Source organism: Eriocheir sinensis, chromosome 54 (assembly GCF_024679095.1).
Source record: "Eriocheir sinensis breed Jianghai 21 chromosome 54, ASM2467909v1, whole genome shotgun sequence".
Taxonomy (NCBI): domain Eukaryota; kingdom Metazoa; phylum Arthropoda; class Malacostraca; order Decapoda; family Varunidae; genus Eriocheir; species Eriocheir sinensis.
The window spans coordinates 4538208-4555894 of record NC_066562.1 but is presented as its reverse complement, the minus strand read 5'-3'; the positions used below and the strand labels follow the sequence as shown (position 1 = coordinate 4555894).

The following is a 17687-nucleotide window of genomic DNA, read 5'->3' as shown; positions in this document are numbered from 1 at the left end:
TTCTTTCACCAGTGTGTGTAAGGGTGTGATGTTTGGGGTTAGTCTTATTTCTAAACCTTTTGCCACGCTCACGGCTTTCATGAGGTCTTACAGCAGGGTGTCTGGGTGTATTTTTTGAGGTCATCCTTCCAGGAAAGTCTTTTCCTACACTCTTGGCTGTGGCTGGTAAACTCTCAGATCTTCTCACACTTCTGAAATTCAACCCTTTGTGGGTGAAGATGCCAGCAGTAGCTGATGTTGATGTTGTTGTTGTTGGTAGTTCTGATCCCTCCTGAAGCTCACACCAGTAGCAGTCTGCTCCTGCTGATTCCAGCCACTCCAGCTGCTGCCCTGCCTTGCAGCCTCCACTGTAACACTACTCTGGATGTGAGGAGTCGGCTGGTCTTGCAGGAAACTCAGAGATGCTGGAGCAGACGGCAGCAAGGTTCCTTCACTGCCACACTCAGGGACCAATCGAGCAGGCAAGGCCTCACTCAACACCAGCACCAGTGGTGGCCGTTGGGACACAAAAAGACGTGTGTGCTGTAAAAAAAATATTTGTCATGTTAGGAAACTGAAGTTGATAGGAGGGAGCTGGGTGGCAGCGGGGGCACCCAAGGCAAGCCCCAGGCCGCTGAGTAGTGAGTAGTGATAGTGAGCAGATGTGCGCCGTGTGAGGCCTGCACGGAAGCTGCTGTGTCGACAATGGCAGGCAGGGACATGAAAGGTTGGTGTTACGTCTGTGTAGATTTTACAGGCGAAGCGTTGAAATGGACAGGATGCTGTTTGTGTCGTAAGTGGTGCCATGTGAAATGTACTCATCTGACAGGAATCAAGCAGGATAATCTACAAAGAATTAAACTGGATTTGCATTCCATGCCCTCACAAGGCATCTCTGGCTACCAACATTGGATGAACTTAAACAAGAATTATTTCATTATATATCAGTAGTAAAAGACGAAGTTGAATCAAGGGCTGAGAAGGTGCAGGAGGAGCGGGGAGAGGTAGCCGACGTGCTACGCACTGACCATGTGGATCTCAGATGGGCTGAGGTGGCGGAGAGAGACAGGAAAGTCAAGAAGAATCTCCTAGTTGTGAAAGTTTCTGACCAGGAAAGGAAGGCAACAGATATGAAGATGAAGTCTCCCAGGCACTGAACGGTGTACAAATAACTGATTCAAGATTCACAAATGGAGGCAACATTGTCATGAACTTTGGCAATGAGAACACAAGGGATGAGGCTGCTCAATTACTGAAGGCTGTTGAGCAAATTCATACCAGGAGTGTTGGAAAGATGAAACTTAAAATCATGATATGCAATATGCATAAAGAGGAGGCCAAGGAAAAATTAACTGAGACCATCGTAGACCACAATAAGTTCTTACACTCAATTCAGTGGTAAAAATAATACTGAGCTAATTTTTAGTAAGCCTGCAGCTGGAACAGGAGACAGCTCAAGGGCATTAAAACAAAGTAGCAACAAAAATGCCTGCCAAGTGCTGCTGCAACAAAAGAAAAACAGAACAAGAGGCCAAAGGAGGTCAATTTTGGGAGAAGAGGTCTCTTGACACTCCTTTCTTGAAGGAGGTCAAGTCATAGGCAGGAGGGTATACTGATGAAGGAAGGCTGTTCCAGAGTTTACCAGCAGAAGGGATAAAAGAATGAAGATGCTTGATATTTGTGATATTATAGAAAGAAAAGATCTTGATATTTTGGTGTGAATCAAAACATGGCTAAGTGACTATGATGATGCAGAGTTTATTTTAATGACACCGGTAACCTTTGAGAAAGCACTTAAGGAGTCCGTTTCAAGGGTTTACCTCCAAAATTCATTTTCTGTGAAAAAATTATAGAATTATAGAAAGCACGGCCTTTTTAATGGTATACTATCATATGTGCACGTAGATAAATTGGGTCAGAAAAAATGTTTTATTACCCGTATTTACCGCTCAAGCGCGTCTCGGAGTGCTGAACTCTCATGCGTGTACTTGTCGAATTCTTAGCAGAAAAATCACCAAAAATTGTTTTTTCCCTGATTTTTTTTTTTTTTTTTTCTACACCACTTGCTCATTCTTAGCTGGCAATTCTGGATCGTGAGTCAGAGCCGTGGGGTGCTCTCTGCTTCCTCACACATCTCAGCTATCAACCCGCCTTTGTCACGCGTGGGTATACAGCATTTCCCTGCAGAAATCTTGCAGTTTTCGTGCTTGAAAACATGCCACAACTTTCTAGGAAGGCCCAGAGGAGGAGAGAATGTGCTATAGCTGCCAGGAGGAGGCAGCTAGAGACATGAGGAACCTCTACAGCCACTACAGCATCCAAGCCTGGTGTTGAGGGGGAGGTGGCGCCTCCTGATACCCCATCAATAACGGATATCCTTGTAAAAGAAGGGGACCGGATGCCTTTATGCAGAAAACTCTCAGAGACCTCCAGCACCGTTCATACAAAGTGATACAGGCTAGATCACAATTTAGAAAAGCGGCTTTTTCTCCATTCTAAAGTTGCTCGCACAAAATGCAAACTACTTCAAAAGTTCTGAATGTATCAAAAAAGATTTTTCACCAAAAGAACGAGTGTAAAAATATGTAAATTTAGAAGCCGAATTTTTGCTCTATATACCTTCAAAAATTAATTATGAATTTCTTTGTAGGATTTTTTTTGGGAAAAAAAATATAAATTATTTTTTCCTGAATTTTATATATATATATATATATATATATATATATATATATAACAAAAAAAAAAGGCTTCCAAATGCAAGCAATACAATGTTGTATACGGTGTTAGTGAAATCATGTAAACAGGATAAAAACTTTACGACTAGTTCCCATGTAGCAGGTAGGGGGTCGAGGGGGAGGGGGGGGCAAAGCCCCCTCTGTTACCTTAGGTTAATAGATTCGTCCACAAGTGCAAGACAGGCGCACTTGTAAAGTTTACCAGGTTAAGTTAGTTTCAGTTTAACCAATAAAGGACGAGCGGGTTGGTGGGTTCCTTCAAACCCGGTAAATTTCCAGACCGTCACCTGTGGACACTGTTGGACAAAACTTTTTCTGGTAGTTTTTGGTGCATTATGAAATAATCTGCTGACTGTTTCTATTGGAAATCATTAAATCACTAATAAAATGATTGAATTTTCAATGCCTGTTATACATGCACCAATCGTCGCAGCCACAAATTAGCTCGCAGAGAGAAGTTCAACTTGTTTACTGTTTCTATATTTCAATCACTGCTCACAGAGATCACAAGTGGACAAACTAGAACAAAACCAGGAAAATTAATGTTTTTCCTGCTGCGTACTCCCCAAGCGCGCGTGAGTGGTGGACAACACAGCGACTTATTTCTGTGAGGAGTTACTTTTTGCAACACTGACCCGCATAGTGGACCGCTGCTGCCACGTCCCACTGGTCTCGTTCTGCACTGCGTATTTCCACCGCCCTACACTGCATGCCGAATAAATTTAACCCGTAAACTGCGCCAGACATCTCAAGATGCTATGAGTTAGACTGCGCCAGACATCTTAAGATGACACATGTTTCAAGGTGAATATTTATATTTCCCGCGATGCCAAAGTATTGTTATGCCGGACGTGTTACTTGGGTTCCGTGTCGCCGTCAGGAGACTCCGTGGGAGGGAGATATGTAAACACTTTGCACAGCTTCTGTAGTTTAATATTCTTCCTTAGTAGTACACTTCACTCTGACTCTTCACTTACCACTAGCTTACTAAGACTGGAACTCTCTCGCCCTCTTCTCCTAATATATCCAGAACAGTACAGTCTAGAATGTTACAGTATATTTTAGATCACACAAGAACATGTAGCAAAAATATATGCGAGTTGGCAACACTTCCGCCTGGCGCCTGGCAGCGCCCATGGCAGACGGCTCGCCTTGCTCCCGCCCTTGCTCGTTGCTCCGGGAGCCTTCTAGAGGCCTGTGGTCGCCGGGGGAAGCTTCCAGCACAACACTATCCCCCCCTCTTAATTGTGATCGTCCCGATCACACACTTAACTATATACAAACGTAAGAGAATTAATCAAAAACATAATAATCGTCGTATCGCTGTGGACGCCTGCGTTGTCTCTGTCTTCTGCTCGGTGCCTCCTGCACGTCTGTCTCTTGGTGCGCCTCGTCGTCGTCCGCTTCTTGGGGTGTCCCTGGAGCATCTGCGAAGCCGGGAGGTTATCTCCCTCGGCTGAAAGGTCCAGAAGGCTTATGTCGTCGACCTCCTCTCGGTCCTGGACGTCCCTTGCATTTTCGTCGGCTGCTGGGTGTCTGTAGTTGTTCCAGGTGTAGTTTCCCGGACCGTGGTACCTCCATAGGCGGTTGACGTGGACAACTTTCGGCTTGGTCTTTTCCGTTCTCCGTATTCGGTAAGTCACGTCGGAGAGGCGTTCTAGCACAGTATAAGGGCCTTCCCAGGGGCTCTGTAACTTCGGAGACTGTCCTTTCTTCCTCTGCGGGTTGTAAAGCCAGACTTGGTCTCCTTCCTTGAAGTCAACGTGGCTTGCCCTCATATTGTAACCGCGCTTCATGGCCTCCCGGAGAACTTCAAGGCACCTCGGACTTGTTGGTGCACCTCTTCCAGTCGTTCCTCGAGTTGACGGGCAAAACTGGAGGCGTCCCTTGGAAGGCTTTCCCCAGGAGGCCTTCCTGTCAGTAGGTCCACCGGCAATCGCAGCTCACGTCCAAACATCAGCTTTGCCGGTGAATACCCCGTAGTCTCGTGGGCGGCAGACCTGTAGGCCATGCGAAGCGCAGGCAGCTTCTGATCCCATGAAGACTGATCATTGTTGCACTGCTTGGCCAACTCCTGGCCCAACGTCCAATTAAACCTCTCCACCATTCCATCTGACTGTGGGTGCAGAGGGGTGGTCCGGGTCTTCTTGATACCCAGGAGCTTGCAGCACTCAGCAAGGACTGTTGACTCAAAATTCCTTCCCTGGTCGGAATGGAGCTCGTGAGGCACACCGAATCTACAGAATAACTCCTCCACCAAAACCTTGGCGATGGTAGTGGCTTCCTGGTCAGGGATGGCTTAGGCTTCCGGGCACTTGGTGAAGTAATCCATTGTGTCGCAGTTGTACCTAATTCCGTTCGTCGTCAGAGGCAAGGGTCCTGCTATATCCACTGCCACCCGTTCCATGGGGGCTCCAACCTGGTATAGTTGCAATGGGGCACGGTGGCGCTTCTTGGGGCCCTTCTTTGCACAGCACACCTCACAGCGTGACACCATTCTTCCACGTCCTTCCTCATGCCAACCCAGTAGAACCTTTGGCGCAGGCGACTCAGTGTCTTCTTTACCCCAAGGTGTCCGCTGGTGATGCTGTCGTGCATTTCTTTCAGGACGCCTTCCGGGACTTCATAGGTAGCACCGTGGACCAGTAGTGGTCAAGACCATCATGAGAGACCCAGCGTCGCTGCAACACCCGTCGTCTATCCGAAGAGTGTTCCACTGAGTCCAGTAATTCTTGGTGGTAGGGCTTTCTCGAAATTACTTCCCACCCAGGTCGCGTTGACGACTGACTCAGCCACTCCATAATTGGTCTCAGATCTCGGTCCTCCCGCTGCAGTTTTCCCAAGCCCTCCCATGGCACCTCCGCTGTCTGTTCCACTGTAGTGCGGCGGCACATATTCTGGACGCTTTCCCTCTGGAGGCAATGTTGACACTCAGGTAGGCAGGGGCGCCGGCTCAAGCTGTCCGCGTTACCGTGTGTTAGCCCAGATCGGTGCACAATAGTGTAGTGATGCTGCTCTAGTTTACCTATCCAGCGAGCAAGCTGGCCCTCAGGGTTTTTCAGTGACTTCAACCACCGCAATGCAGCGTGATCCGTGCGGATGGTGAAAGTTGCACCGTACAGGTAAGCATGGAAAAAGTCAAGGCTCTTGACTACTGCCAGGAGTTCTTTCCGGGTCACGCAATAGTTTTTCTCGGCTGGGGTGAGCTTCTTGCTGAAGTAGGCCACAACCCGTTCCATGTCGGCACATGCCTGGGACAGCACTCCACCAATCCCCTCATCACTGGCATCACAATCCAGTATAAAAGGCTTAGAGGGATCTGGGTAGGTGAGTACGGGCGAGCTGATGAGGGCCTCCTTGAGCTTCTCAAAGGCAACCTGAGTTTCCGCTGTCCACTCAAACTTGCGCCCCTTCTTCGTCAGGAGGTGCAGCAATCGTAGCGAAGCCTTTCACAAACCTGCGGTAGTATGAGCACAACCCGAGGAAGCTCCGCAGCTCCTTCACGTTGGTGGGTGTCGGCCAGTCCCTTACCGCAGCCACCTTCTCAGGATCAGTGCGTACTCCAGCCTCGCTCACGATGTGTCCCAAGTATTGGACCTCCCTTTGGAATAGGCAGCATTTCTTCGGGCTGAGCTTAAGGTGTGCAGCTCTAAACCGGGCGAAAACCTCTGATAGTCTTTCCATCTCCTGCTCGAAGGTCTGGCCAAAGACAATCACGTCGTCGAGGTAGATGAGTGCCGTCTTCCAGTGAAGTCCCTCCAGCACCCTCTCCATCAGCCGCTCGAACGTGGCCGGCGCGTTGCACAGGCCAAAGGGCATGACCTTAAACTGCCACAGGCCTTGACCGTAGGAGAAGGCTGTTTTCTCTTTGTCCTGCTCCGCCATTTTGACTTGGTGATACCCAGACTTCATATCCAGTGTTGAAAACCACTTGGAGCCCACCAAAGCGTCGGCGTGTCGTCGATCCGTGGGAGTGGGTATGAATCCTTGATGGTGAGATCGTTGAGGGCTCGGTAGTCCACGCAGCACCTGAGGGAACCATCCTTTGTCCGGACGAGCACTACAGCAGACGCCCACGGGCTGCTGGACCGCTCGATTAACCCCTGTTGCCGGAGATCATCCATCACCTCATCCATCTCCTTGCGACGGGCTGGTGCCATCCTTCGAGGAGCTTGCTTCACTGGGCGGTGGCTACCTGTGTCGATGTGGTGCTCTACCAGGTCCGTACACCCCAAGTCCAGGTCTCCTGTGGAAAACACATCTGCATTCCTCACGAAGCTCCCTGAGCTGTTCCACTTGGGGCTCCTCTAGACACTTGGAGCTCCTGTCAAACAGGTCGCGCAGGTAGTCGGGCAGCTCCTCCTGGGGCTTCGTCAGGGTTCTCCTGCAGACACAGGTTCTTGGTTTCTGGTCGATCTCTTGGCACAACCCCACCATGGTCCCTTGTTTTATTTTCTTTGGGCTGAAGGAGACATTGGCCACGACAACAGGCACTTCCGCTGCAGTAGGGTCTGCCAAAGTACTGCCTACAATCACCTCGTTTTCGACCGGGCATCGAATTCAACTCACTACAACACACAGAATAGCCGGGTGGGCACCCATAATTTGACAGGGTAACAGCATCTCTGACCTCGGAGGAATAATGGTGGTGCGCTTGACTGTCACTGGCAGGCCCTCCTTGTGCACAGTCGTCAGTGGCACCCTCCTTCCTCCTACAGTCAGTTGCTTAGCGCGGAAGTCCAGCTCGCACCTGTGGGAGACAAGATAATCCATACCTAGGATGCAGGGGTCGTCCACGTCAGCCACGTACACAGAGAAGGACTCTTCCTTTCCTCCGAGCTCAAACTTCACGTCCACTGGGCCTCTGAGCTCTGCATAGTGTCCAGTGACTCCGCAGAGTCGATGCGGCGTCTTAGGAAGCCGACGATGACTCACCACGTCAGGCCGCACAAATGTGCGTTCCGAGCCTGTGTCGACGACCACAGGCCACAACACTCCGTCAACCTTGCCCTCCACTTGGCAGCTCGTCATGGTGGTTCTCCTGCACATTGATATCTTCGGGGCATGTACAGGACAGACTGGTCGTTGCCCCCGTGAACCAGTCTTTCTTAGTTTCCCGAGTGGTGGTCCTTCGTTGGGGGCACAGTTTTCCTACACTCATTCTTCCAGTGCCCCTTTTCTCCACAGCTCCAGCACTTGGGTCCTTCCCTGGGCTTCTTCCTAGCGCCACCTTCGTATTCCTTCTTCCTCTTATAGCATTCGTTCTCCTTGTGCCCAACCTTCTCGCAGTACCAGCACGTTCCTTGGAACCTGTTTGTGTCGCTGACAGCGCCCTTTCGTGCCCTGAAGCCAGAAGTCGAGTCGTCCCTGAAGCTTGACAAGCTAGACCTAACAAAGGACTCAAACTCCATGGCACGTGCCAGAGCTTCCTGCATTGATGTTGGCTTAGCTTGATTCACTTGTATCTTCAGCTGAGGGCATCGATGAATTGATCACGCAGCAAAACCGTCAGCAGGTCAGGGGTGGCACCTGGGTATGCCTTGTGCGCCATGCTCTCAAGGTCCTGAGCGAGTTCCTGAAGAGACTCGCCGCGCCTCCTGTTGCGGGTTCTGAACCTAACCCTGAAGAGCTCGTTCTGGTGCTTGGTCCCATATCGTTGCTCCAGCGCCTGTGCCAGCCCGCTGTAGCTGCCCTTTGTTGCATTATCGAGCTGAGCAAGGACCTCCATCGCCGCCCCTTTCAGGCTAGTGGCCAGCTGTACCGCGCACTCTTGGTCATCCCATCCGTTCCGGGCTGCCAACAGATCAAACTGAGCGCTGTACGCCTACCAGGAGACCTTGCCATCAAACTCCTGAGGCTTCTTTCTAACAGGCGAACCCAGCAGACTCATGGGGCTGGCGAAACTTCTTGAGGGATAAACTCAGGCGAAGCAGGGCTCAAACTACCCCGGACTTGCGTAGAAGAAGCATCTTGGGTACAACTAGCCCCTGCAGGCATTGGCTGTCTGTTTCCAGCCAAGCAGTCTTCGAGGGCCTTCACTCTGTCACTTACATCACAAACTGCCTGTTCTGTACGGTTCACCTTTTCCTGCACTTCTAATATTTCTTTGTGTGTCGTCTCCATTACCACCTCCATCTCTTGTTGAAGATTTGTGTGTTCTTTCTCCACTTCTGTCAGGCGTTGTCCCAAGTTCGTGGTCACATCAGTCATTTCTCTTCGCACTGATTCACTTCCATCTTGTACTGCTTTTAGCTGTAGCTGTAATCCTGTGAAGCGATCTTCTAGCTGTTCTTTGAATTCTTGGAGTGTTCCTTCTTGTTGTTGCTGTGCTCTTTCTTGTTGTTCTTTGAGTTCTTGAAGTGTTCCTTCTTGTTGTTGCTGTGCTCTTTCTTGTTGTTCTTTGAGTTCTTGGAGTGTTCTTTCTTGTTGTTCTTTGAGTTCTTGGTGTGCTTTTTCTTGTTGTTCTTTGAGTTCCTGGAGTGCTCTTTCTTGTTGTTGCTGTGCTCTTTCTTGTTGTTGCTGTGCTCTTTCTTGTTTCTCCCCCTGTAGTCTCAAGGCTTCCAAAAGTTCAGTCAACATGTCGTCCCTCTGGGCAGCTTGGGAACGAGTCTCCATGGCGAAAAACAAATGCCTACACTCCTGACACCAGTGTTATGCCGGACGTGTTACTTGGGTTCCGTGTCGCCGTCAGGAGACTCCGTGGGAGGGAGATATGTAAACACTTTGCACAGCTTCTGTAGTTTAATATTCTTCCTTAGTAGTACACTTCACTCTGACTCTTCACTTACCACTAGCTTACTAAGACTGGAACTCTCTCGCCCTCTTCTCCTAATATATCCAGAACAGTACAGTCTAGAATGTTACAGTATATTTTAGATCACACAAGAACATGTAGCAAAAATATATGCGAGTTGGCAACACTTCCCGCCTGGCGCCTGGCCGCGCCCCGCGGGGAGCGGACGGCTCGCCTTGCTCCCCGCCCCCTTGCTCGTTTCTCCGGGAGCCTTCTAGAGGCCTGTGGTCGCCGGGGGAAGCTTCCAGCACAACAGTATATTCCAATGAACCTAGTGTGGCAACATCATCCCTCTTCCGCACCATGTAGTCACCATCGTCATATTAGTTGCTCTTTAGGAGCCATGGAGAGTAGAAGTATGTCATCTACTGATGCCAACCAGTCTCATATAGCTCCTGCGGTCGTGACCGATGGGGAGGCACGGGAGGGGGTAAAAAGAAAGTATTGGTAAAGAGAAAGATCGTAGTAGACAAATTTGAAAGAGACAGTGATTCAGATTGCATTCAAGCATCAGATTCGCTGGTCTGAGGAAGCTTGGCAAGCGTGAGCATGCTTCTGGCGCTCAAGGTCACAGACACGCGTGCTTCTCCAACAGTGCGTAAAGTTACTAGCTAGCCTAGTCACTCATTGACACCATCATCACTGTCCGATGGTTCAGAGTGGCAGAAAGATGAGGAAAACGACAGTGGGGTTATGAGAGAAGACTCAGCTAATGAACTGAGTGAGGGAGGGGTGTCAGCTGGTGTGGGAGAGGAGGGGGAGGCAGAGGGAGAACAGGAGCCTCAGAGACGCGAGACAACGCGTACTCCATTCGTCTGGTCTGTTGAATCAGATTTTTTGCCAGACATTCATAACTTTGACAAGAATATTGCTGGTGTGACTAATGACTGGCCTCTTGATAATGATGCGCAAGAGGTTGATTATCGAAATTGACAAATTGATGTTTCCTGTGATATATTTTGTTTGTTGTAACTGGAATGAATAATTAGTGGCAAGAGAATGTTCAGACGTGACTGTGCCGTGTGTCATCTTCCCTCTGCCACCGTCCTATTTACCTCGTCACTACCAGCGATCCCAAGGTCGCCTCATATCCGCAACCTTTATCCCACCATCACTGCCACATTAAGTGAATTATTATTTTTTTTTTTTTGCACTATTTGGTGCTCAACATGTCTCTCTTGGGTGTTGTAATACTAAAAATTGTTTTACAGCAGGTTAATTTTTTGCCATTTATTGCGCACCCAGGAGCTATTCCCGAATCTCAATTGCACAGTTTATGGGTTAAACTAATCAAACCTAACTTAACATAACCTACCTAAGGCCACGGCCACAAAGGGAGCGAGAAACTTTAATAAATTATAAGCAAAGCAGATGGCCACACAGGCAGCGCGCAGGTAATGGTGAGAAAGTGAGCTGGTAAGCGAGAAAACGAGAAGAGTTGACGATTAACTTTTCTCGCGCAAGATCCCTCGATCAGAAGGAGTGACATCACAGACATGCTTCTCTATTATTTGCCGTAACTCACCTCATACATCAGATTGAGCATTTTGGTTAACACCATTAAACGCAGCAGTGATTGCAGAACTTGAATATGTTTGTGAAAACTTAATACAACAAAAACTAAATAAATAGTGACAAGTTGAAGTTAAAGAATCAATCGGTAATGTTTATAACACATTTTACATATAACTACCATTTGCAGCGGCTATGATATGAGTACTAAAATTAACAATTCCATATTACAGAGAAAAGCCTCCTGAACACAATGGTGTGAACAGATTTTTCTTAAAATGCCGAATAAGTAAAACACGGAACTATTTATAAAAAACATTTCACTTCATCCCTCGTGAGCGCTGTCGAGGGCTGGGGCGAGGGATGATGTGTGCACTGTTGCCAGGGTACATACTGCTCCTTCAGGGCAGGAACATGATCTGATTCTCTCACATGTTTGCCAATACTCGAATAGCTTTTAATTAAGCCCCATGTATCGTCTGCACGTTATCAGTTTTTTGTTACATCAATTACTGACTTAACACCCTCTTCGTTCATCATATAAAATATGCATATAGGTTTAGTATGAAGCACTGACATGTCTCACACTTTCTTGAGCCATGAGAACACTTGGCACTTCATCACACTATTCTCTTGTAAAAGCGATTTCAGCACGTATGCCATGATGTCCAGAATATCATCTGTTGTCAGTTTGAAGACTGGGTCGCGTTACCATGGCAACCCTCACTTCGCCTCGCTTTTTGTGTGGCCACAGAAACTCGCCTTGCCGCTCTCGCTCTCACTCTCGCTCACTGTGTGGCCGGGTCCTAATGGGGGGGCTTCACCCCCTTCTATTTGTGACGGAAATGCAACACAGTAGTGCGTTGTATGGACACAAAATGCTTCACATATCACCAAGCTGTTCTTGGCATAGGGACGGGTGACATTCTGGAATAATACCTTAACTACTAAGACTTAGCAACTAAGTGATGCAAAGAAATCCAAGAGGTGGCCCCAGAGAACACAAAAAACATCTGTTTTCCAGCACACTTTTCCTAAAAGCCCTTGTGATACTTATAATATTACAAATGAAAATGGTGAAAAACTAATAATAATAATTTTATATAAGCAATTAAGGCCTATGTGTGCATGTGAGGTAAAGGACTTGGTTTTATGTGCAAATTTCCTTGTATTCTGAAGCAAACAAACACACTCTGCCACATTTAGCCGTGACTCAAACTTTGGCCTTTGTCTGCGTGTACTTGGCCTCGGGTCGTCCATTGGTGTATTTCAGATGTAGAAATACGAGGGTCGCGAGGCAACAAGGGGAATGTAAGAAGACGGAGGCATCCCCTCACGGAACACTGGGCCCTCCACGGAACACCAATATTCTCGCCTGGGGGTCACCCATCCTTCAGGGGTCAAAGGATGGGACACTGGGCCCTCCACAGAACAACAATATTCCCGCCTGGGGGTCACCCATCCTTCAGGGGTCAAAGGATGGGACACTGGGCCCTCCACAGAACAACAATATTCCCGCCTGGGGGTCACCCATCCTTCAGGGGTCAAAGGATGGGACACTGGGCCCTCCACAGAACAACAATATTCCCGCCTGGGGGTCACCCATCCTTCAGGGGTCAAAGGATGGGACACTGGGCCCTCCACAGAACAACAATATTCCCGCCTGGGGGTCACCCATCCTTCAGGGGTCAAAGGGCAGGACACTGGGCCCTCCACAGAACAACAATATTCCCGCCTGGGGGTCACCCATCCTTCAGGGGTCAAAGGGCAGGACACTGGGCCCTCCACAGAACAACAATATTCCCGCCTGGGGGTCACCCATCCTTCAGGGGTCAAAGGGCAGGACACTGGGCCCTCCACAGAACAACAATATTCCCGCCTGGGGGTCACCCATCCTTCAGGGGTCAAAGGGCAGGACACTGGGCCCTCCATGGAACACCAATATTCCTGCCTGGGGGTCACCCATCCTTCAGGTGTCAAAGGGCAGGACACTGGGCCCTCCAAGGAACAACAATATTCCCGCCAGGGGGTCACCCGTCCTTCAGGGGTCAAACCCTTTGTTCCCACAGGTCCCCAAGATCGTTAAGGGCAGGGGATAGGCATAACTCAAAATGTAGATATTTGCGAGAAATGAGGTACAAAATCGTGAAATTCACAACATCTATCACCAGAAAAACATGAACCACGCCAGTTGGACACATAGGCCTAAATAATGCACCAGTCAACAGAAATGGGCACATGTTGCTAGAATTTGCGGAGTCAGCTAATTTGAAAATTAAGAACTGGGAGCTTGAGGACCCAATAACTTGGAGGGACAGAGGGGCAGCATCAGCTATAGATTATATCATGGCAAGTGAGGCAGTGGAGAAAAGCAAATGTAGGATATGGAAGGAAGAGGAGGTAGATATATCAGACCATATAATGATAGGTGTGACATGTGGAAAGGGAGGGAGGAAGGTACAGGAACAGGAGATGAAGACAGAGTGGAAGACAAAATGGGACACGCTGAATCCCGACTGGGAGAAATATAAGGATAACCTAGATGGAAAGCTATGTAGGGAAATAGAGAAAGGCAACAGGACAAGTGATCAGTGGGAAAAACAGGTAAAAGAGGTAATAGCAGAGGAGGCAAAGATATCAATAGGTATAAAGAAGTACAAGGTAGGAAAAAGGAGACTGAAAGGCTGGTGGGATGAAGAAGTAGAAAAAGCAATAGGAGATAGAAAAAGAGAAAACAGAAGGCAAAGAAAGTTGCGGAAATTGACAGAGAAAGAAGGGGAGCAGCACAGACAGGAATGGGAGGCGGCGTATAGCAGTTATAGGAAGGTGCAGAAGGCGACACAGATCTTAATTAATAAGAAGATTGCTGATTGGGAGAGACTGCAGGCAGAGAAACTAAACAATCTACCCCGAGGAGAGAGAAAAAGAAGGGTGGAAAAGACTGAAGAGGAACCTAGGAGGGAAAGAGGTAGATCAGAGGGTGATACTGAAAACAGAGGGCAGGGAGACTGGAACAGAGGAAGAAATAAGGTTAGTAATAGAAAAGTACTGGAGTAAGGTAATCAAGATAGATACAGGGGATAGAGGAATAGAGAACATGGTAATCTACAGTGACAGAAAGGAAATGGAGGAGGTAGGAATAGAAATAGGGGAGGTAGAGCGAGCACTGAAAATGTTGAAGAATGGGAAGGCGGCAGGAACAGATGACATTATCGGAGAATTCCTTAAGTATGGAGGAGATGCAGTCAAGAAGGTTATTTTTAATATCTGCAAGGAGGTTCTGGAGGAAGGGGAGGTACCACAGGACTGGAAAAAGAGCAGGGTAACTCTGATACACAAAGGAGGGGGAAAGGATAAAGCAGAGATAGGAAATTATAGGCCAATAGCTATCATGAACACCATGGCAAAGGTGTTTGGAATAGTAATAAACGAAAAGCTTAAGAACTGGATAGAGATGCAAAAGGTGCTTGGAGAGGAACAGAGTGGATTTAGGAAAGGCAGAGGAGGGCTGGAAAATATATTTACCTTAAAAGAGATTATTGAAAGGAACAAGTTGAAGAAGAAGGAGTTATACCTAGTATTCATAGATCTTGAAAAGGCGTACGACACAGTGAACAGAGAAAAGCTCATTAGACTGCTAGGACATGTAGGTGTAGATGACAAGATAGTAAATATAATACAGAGCCTATATGAGGGAAATGAGGTGCAGTTCACGTTAGGAGACGTCACTACTGGGTGGTTAGAAAATAATGTAGGAGTCAGACAAGGCTGTGTGATGTCCCCGACGCTTTTCAACATGTACCTCGAGGAGCTGATAGTGAGAATTAGGAAAGCCGGGAAAGGAGTAGAGATAGGAGGAGAGAAGTTAGGGTGCCTGGCTTACGCTGATGATGTAGTGTTGATGACGGAGAGGAAAGAGGAGATGGAGGAGATCCTGCACATAGCTCAGGCATATGGGAGGGAGTGGGACCTGAAATTTAGTGAAAGAAAATGTAAGGTTATGGAGTTTGGTAGTGGAGGCAGTAACCAATGGGTACTAGGAAACAACGTGCTGGAGGTAGTTGATAAATATATATGTACTTAGGAATGGACGTTAGCAAGGAAGGCATAGGAGGGGAGAAACAGAGGAAAGTGAATGAAGGGAAGGCAAGGAGGATGTCAGGGATGATAATAAATGGAGGCAATAGAGTAGTAAACAAATATGATGTAGGGCGAAGTCTGTGGAAAGGAGTAGGTGTACCATATTGCCTCTATGGATCAGAGATAACGCACTACAGAGAAGGGGACATCGCACAGCTAGAAAAGGTTCAGAACACAGTAGGCCGGTGGGGATTAGGAGCCCCTAGGAGCACAGCGGTAGAGGCCGTCTGAGGAGATATGGGATGGAGTACGTTCAAGGAAAGAATTGTAAAGGGCAAGTTAGGCTTCCTTAAGAAAATTGAAAAGAGTAGTGAGGAGAGATGGGCAAAGAAAATACTGCAAGAAAGTGGAAACAAGTCCACCTGGGGGAAAGAGTTAGAGAGGTGGAAAAGGAGAGAACACCTGAGGGAAGAGTGGAATGAAATGGAGATCAGGGATGTGAAGAAGGCAGTAGAAAGGAACGGACAAGTCAAATGGCAGGAAGGAATGAGTGGCAAGTCAACGCTAAAATGGTACAGCAGGAAACAGAAACCAGAGGGAGTACACTGGCATGTAGGAGACTGGGGGAGCAAACTATTGTTTAAAGCAAGAACAGGAACCCTGGAGGTAAACGTCAGGAACAGGGACGGGGGAAACCAGGACTGTAGCTGTAGGACGGGGCAGATGGAAACAGTAGAACACCTAATAGTGGAATGCAGCAACTATGAGCGGCAGAGAGGGGAGTTGGTGGCAGGAGTAGTGATGGTAATAGGCGGAGAGGAGTGGGCTAGGAGACTAGAGGAGGAAAACGGGGCGATCTGCACGGTGTTGGGGCTGTATGGAGACAAAAAGGAAACGGAAAGAAGAATGGTAAAGGTGGCAAAAGTGTTCCTCGCGCAGTGCTGGGAAAAAAGGGCACAAATGTCCGTATAAGTGAATATAAGTGGCTTTATTTCAGATTAGAAAATTACATAACGCTGAAAAGAAAGTTGTGTGAATAAGAAGGGAGGAACGAGAGGAGGAGGACCTAAGAAGCGATACAAAGCGTTACAGGTCAAAAGAAGAAGAAGAAGAAGAAAATCGTTGGTTGGGTGAAACCGTAAATTGTCCGTTTTCACTCTTGAGGACACACCTCTTGATGTAGCACAGCCTGCCGCGCCTTGGGTGGTGGTGCTCCTGGATGCTGGCATTTGGTACCAACTTTTCGAGAATTTTCCACACGTACATGATGGTGTACCTGGTGTACCACAACAGCTTCACCCACACTGGGGCACGGCTGTTCAATGCAGCGCCTCCCAGCATAAGGAACCTAGCACCCGACACCTTCAAGTACCACCTGGACAAGTGGCTGTCAACAGAACCTGACCAGCCACCAACGCCAGGTTATCCCAGTGGCGACGAAAATGGCCTCCAAGGCACAAGAGGAGAGGAGCCAGTGGGAAGCAGCGGAGGTCCACCTCAGCTGTGTCCGTAGTCGACGAGATTCAACAAAGTAAACAGAGTCACCCGTCCTTCAGGGGTCAAAGGGCGAGTGTCCCTCGTGCCCGGGCCGCCCCTCCCCCCGCACAGCTCCGCCACCCTCACACTCACCCTGGGCGGCGCGAGGCACACTTCACACTCTTCTGGGGCGTGTCAGGGCGCTGGTCAGGCTGTGGGACCGCTGCCAGTGCCTCCTGAGCCCCGTCACGCCTGTCGGCCCTGCTGGGATTTGGATCGGCCTTCGCTTGACCTTGATCTTGATGTCACAGGTCACTTGCCGCCTTTGTAACGTCTGTGACGAGAAACAAAAACCTACAGAACAGACAGAATCCTGCGTACATGGGAGTACCTAGCTAGTGAATCACTAGCTAGGTCAGTTTCAACGTCATGGTGGCCGCATAACAAATATGTGTTACTCAGGTTTAGGACAGACCACCTAGTTTGGGCCTTAGGGCCTGTGTGGACTGGTTATCTCTGTAATTCTCTCTCTCTCTCTCTCTCTCTCTCTCCCTCCCTCTCTCTCTCTCTCTCTCTCTCTCTCCCGCCCTCTCTCTCTCTCTCTCTCTCTCTCTCTCTCTCTCTCTCTCTCTCTCTCTCTCAATTTTCATAAGTAGTGAACATTGAGATGGAGGAGATATATATCAGTTCGATCTTAAACGTTGCAATCGAGTTACACTGCACCACTAGCTGATGGTGGTAATCTTTTCCAGTTTCGTACGACTGCATTAGTGAAGAAGAATTTTGTGCAATCTGAATTGAACTTGCCTACATTTGAGTTTAGCGCCATTATATCTCGTTCGCGTCGAATCGTCCATCAAGTACAAACAGCTTGGTCAGTACGTGGTTTTCCTCTTTGGCGGCGTTTTTCAAGAGAAAACTATATATATATATATATATATATATATATATATATATATATATATATATATATATATATGCTCTCGGGGCATGACACTGGTGGCATAGCGGTGGGCATCATATCCTGCGGTTCTGTATAGTTTCCCCGAAGGAGTAACAGGTAGGATGGCCCATGGTCTCCGAGGGTAATAAACAATGGGAGAGTCGGAGGT

At 48.3% G+C, this 17687-nt stretch overlaps 1 protein-coding gene across 2 annotated transcripts in view; it reads right to left on the bottom strand.

Annotated features, from left to right (window-relative positions):
• The window catches only part of LOC126983575 (zinc finger protein 107-like), a 31306-nt gene extending 14430 nt beyond the window's left edge, over positions 1 to 16876 (bottom strand). The window contains exons 1-2 of one of the 2 annotated variants that reach the window (XR_007735988.1): positions 16729 to 16876; positions 139 to 522 (exon numbers count right to left, since the gene is read on the bottom strand). The gene's annotated coding sequence lies outside the window, so the exon portion shown is untranslated. Of the gene's footprint in view, positions 1 to 138; positions 523 to 16728 lie in introns of those variants that run through there. The other variant, XM_050836376.1, reaches the window with a different exon arrangement.
• Positions 16877 to 17687: the final 811 nt, after the last annotated feature.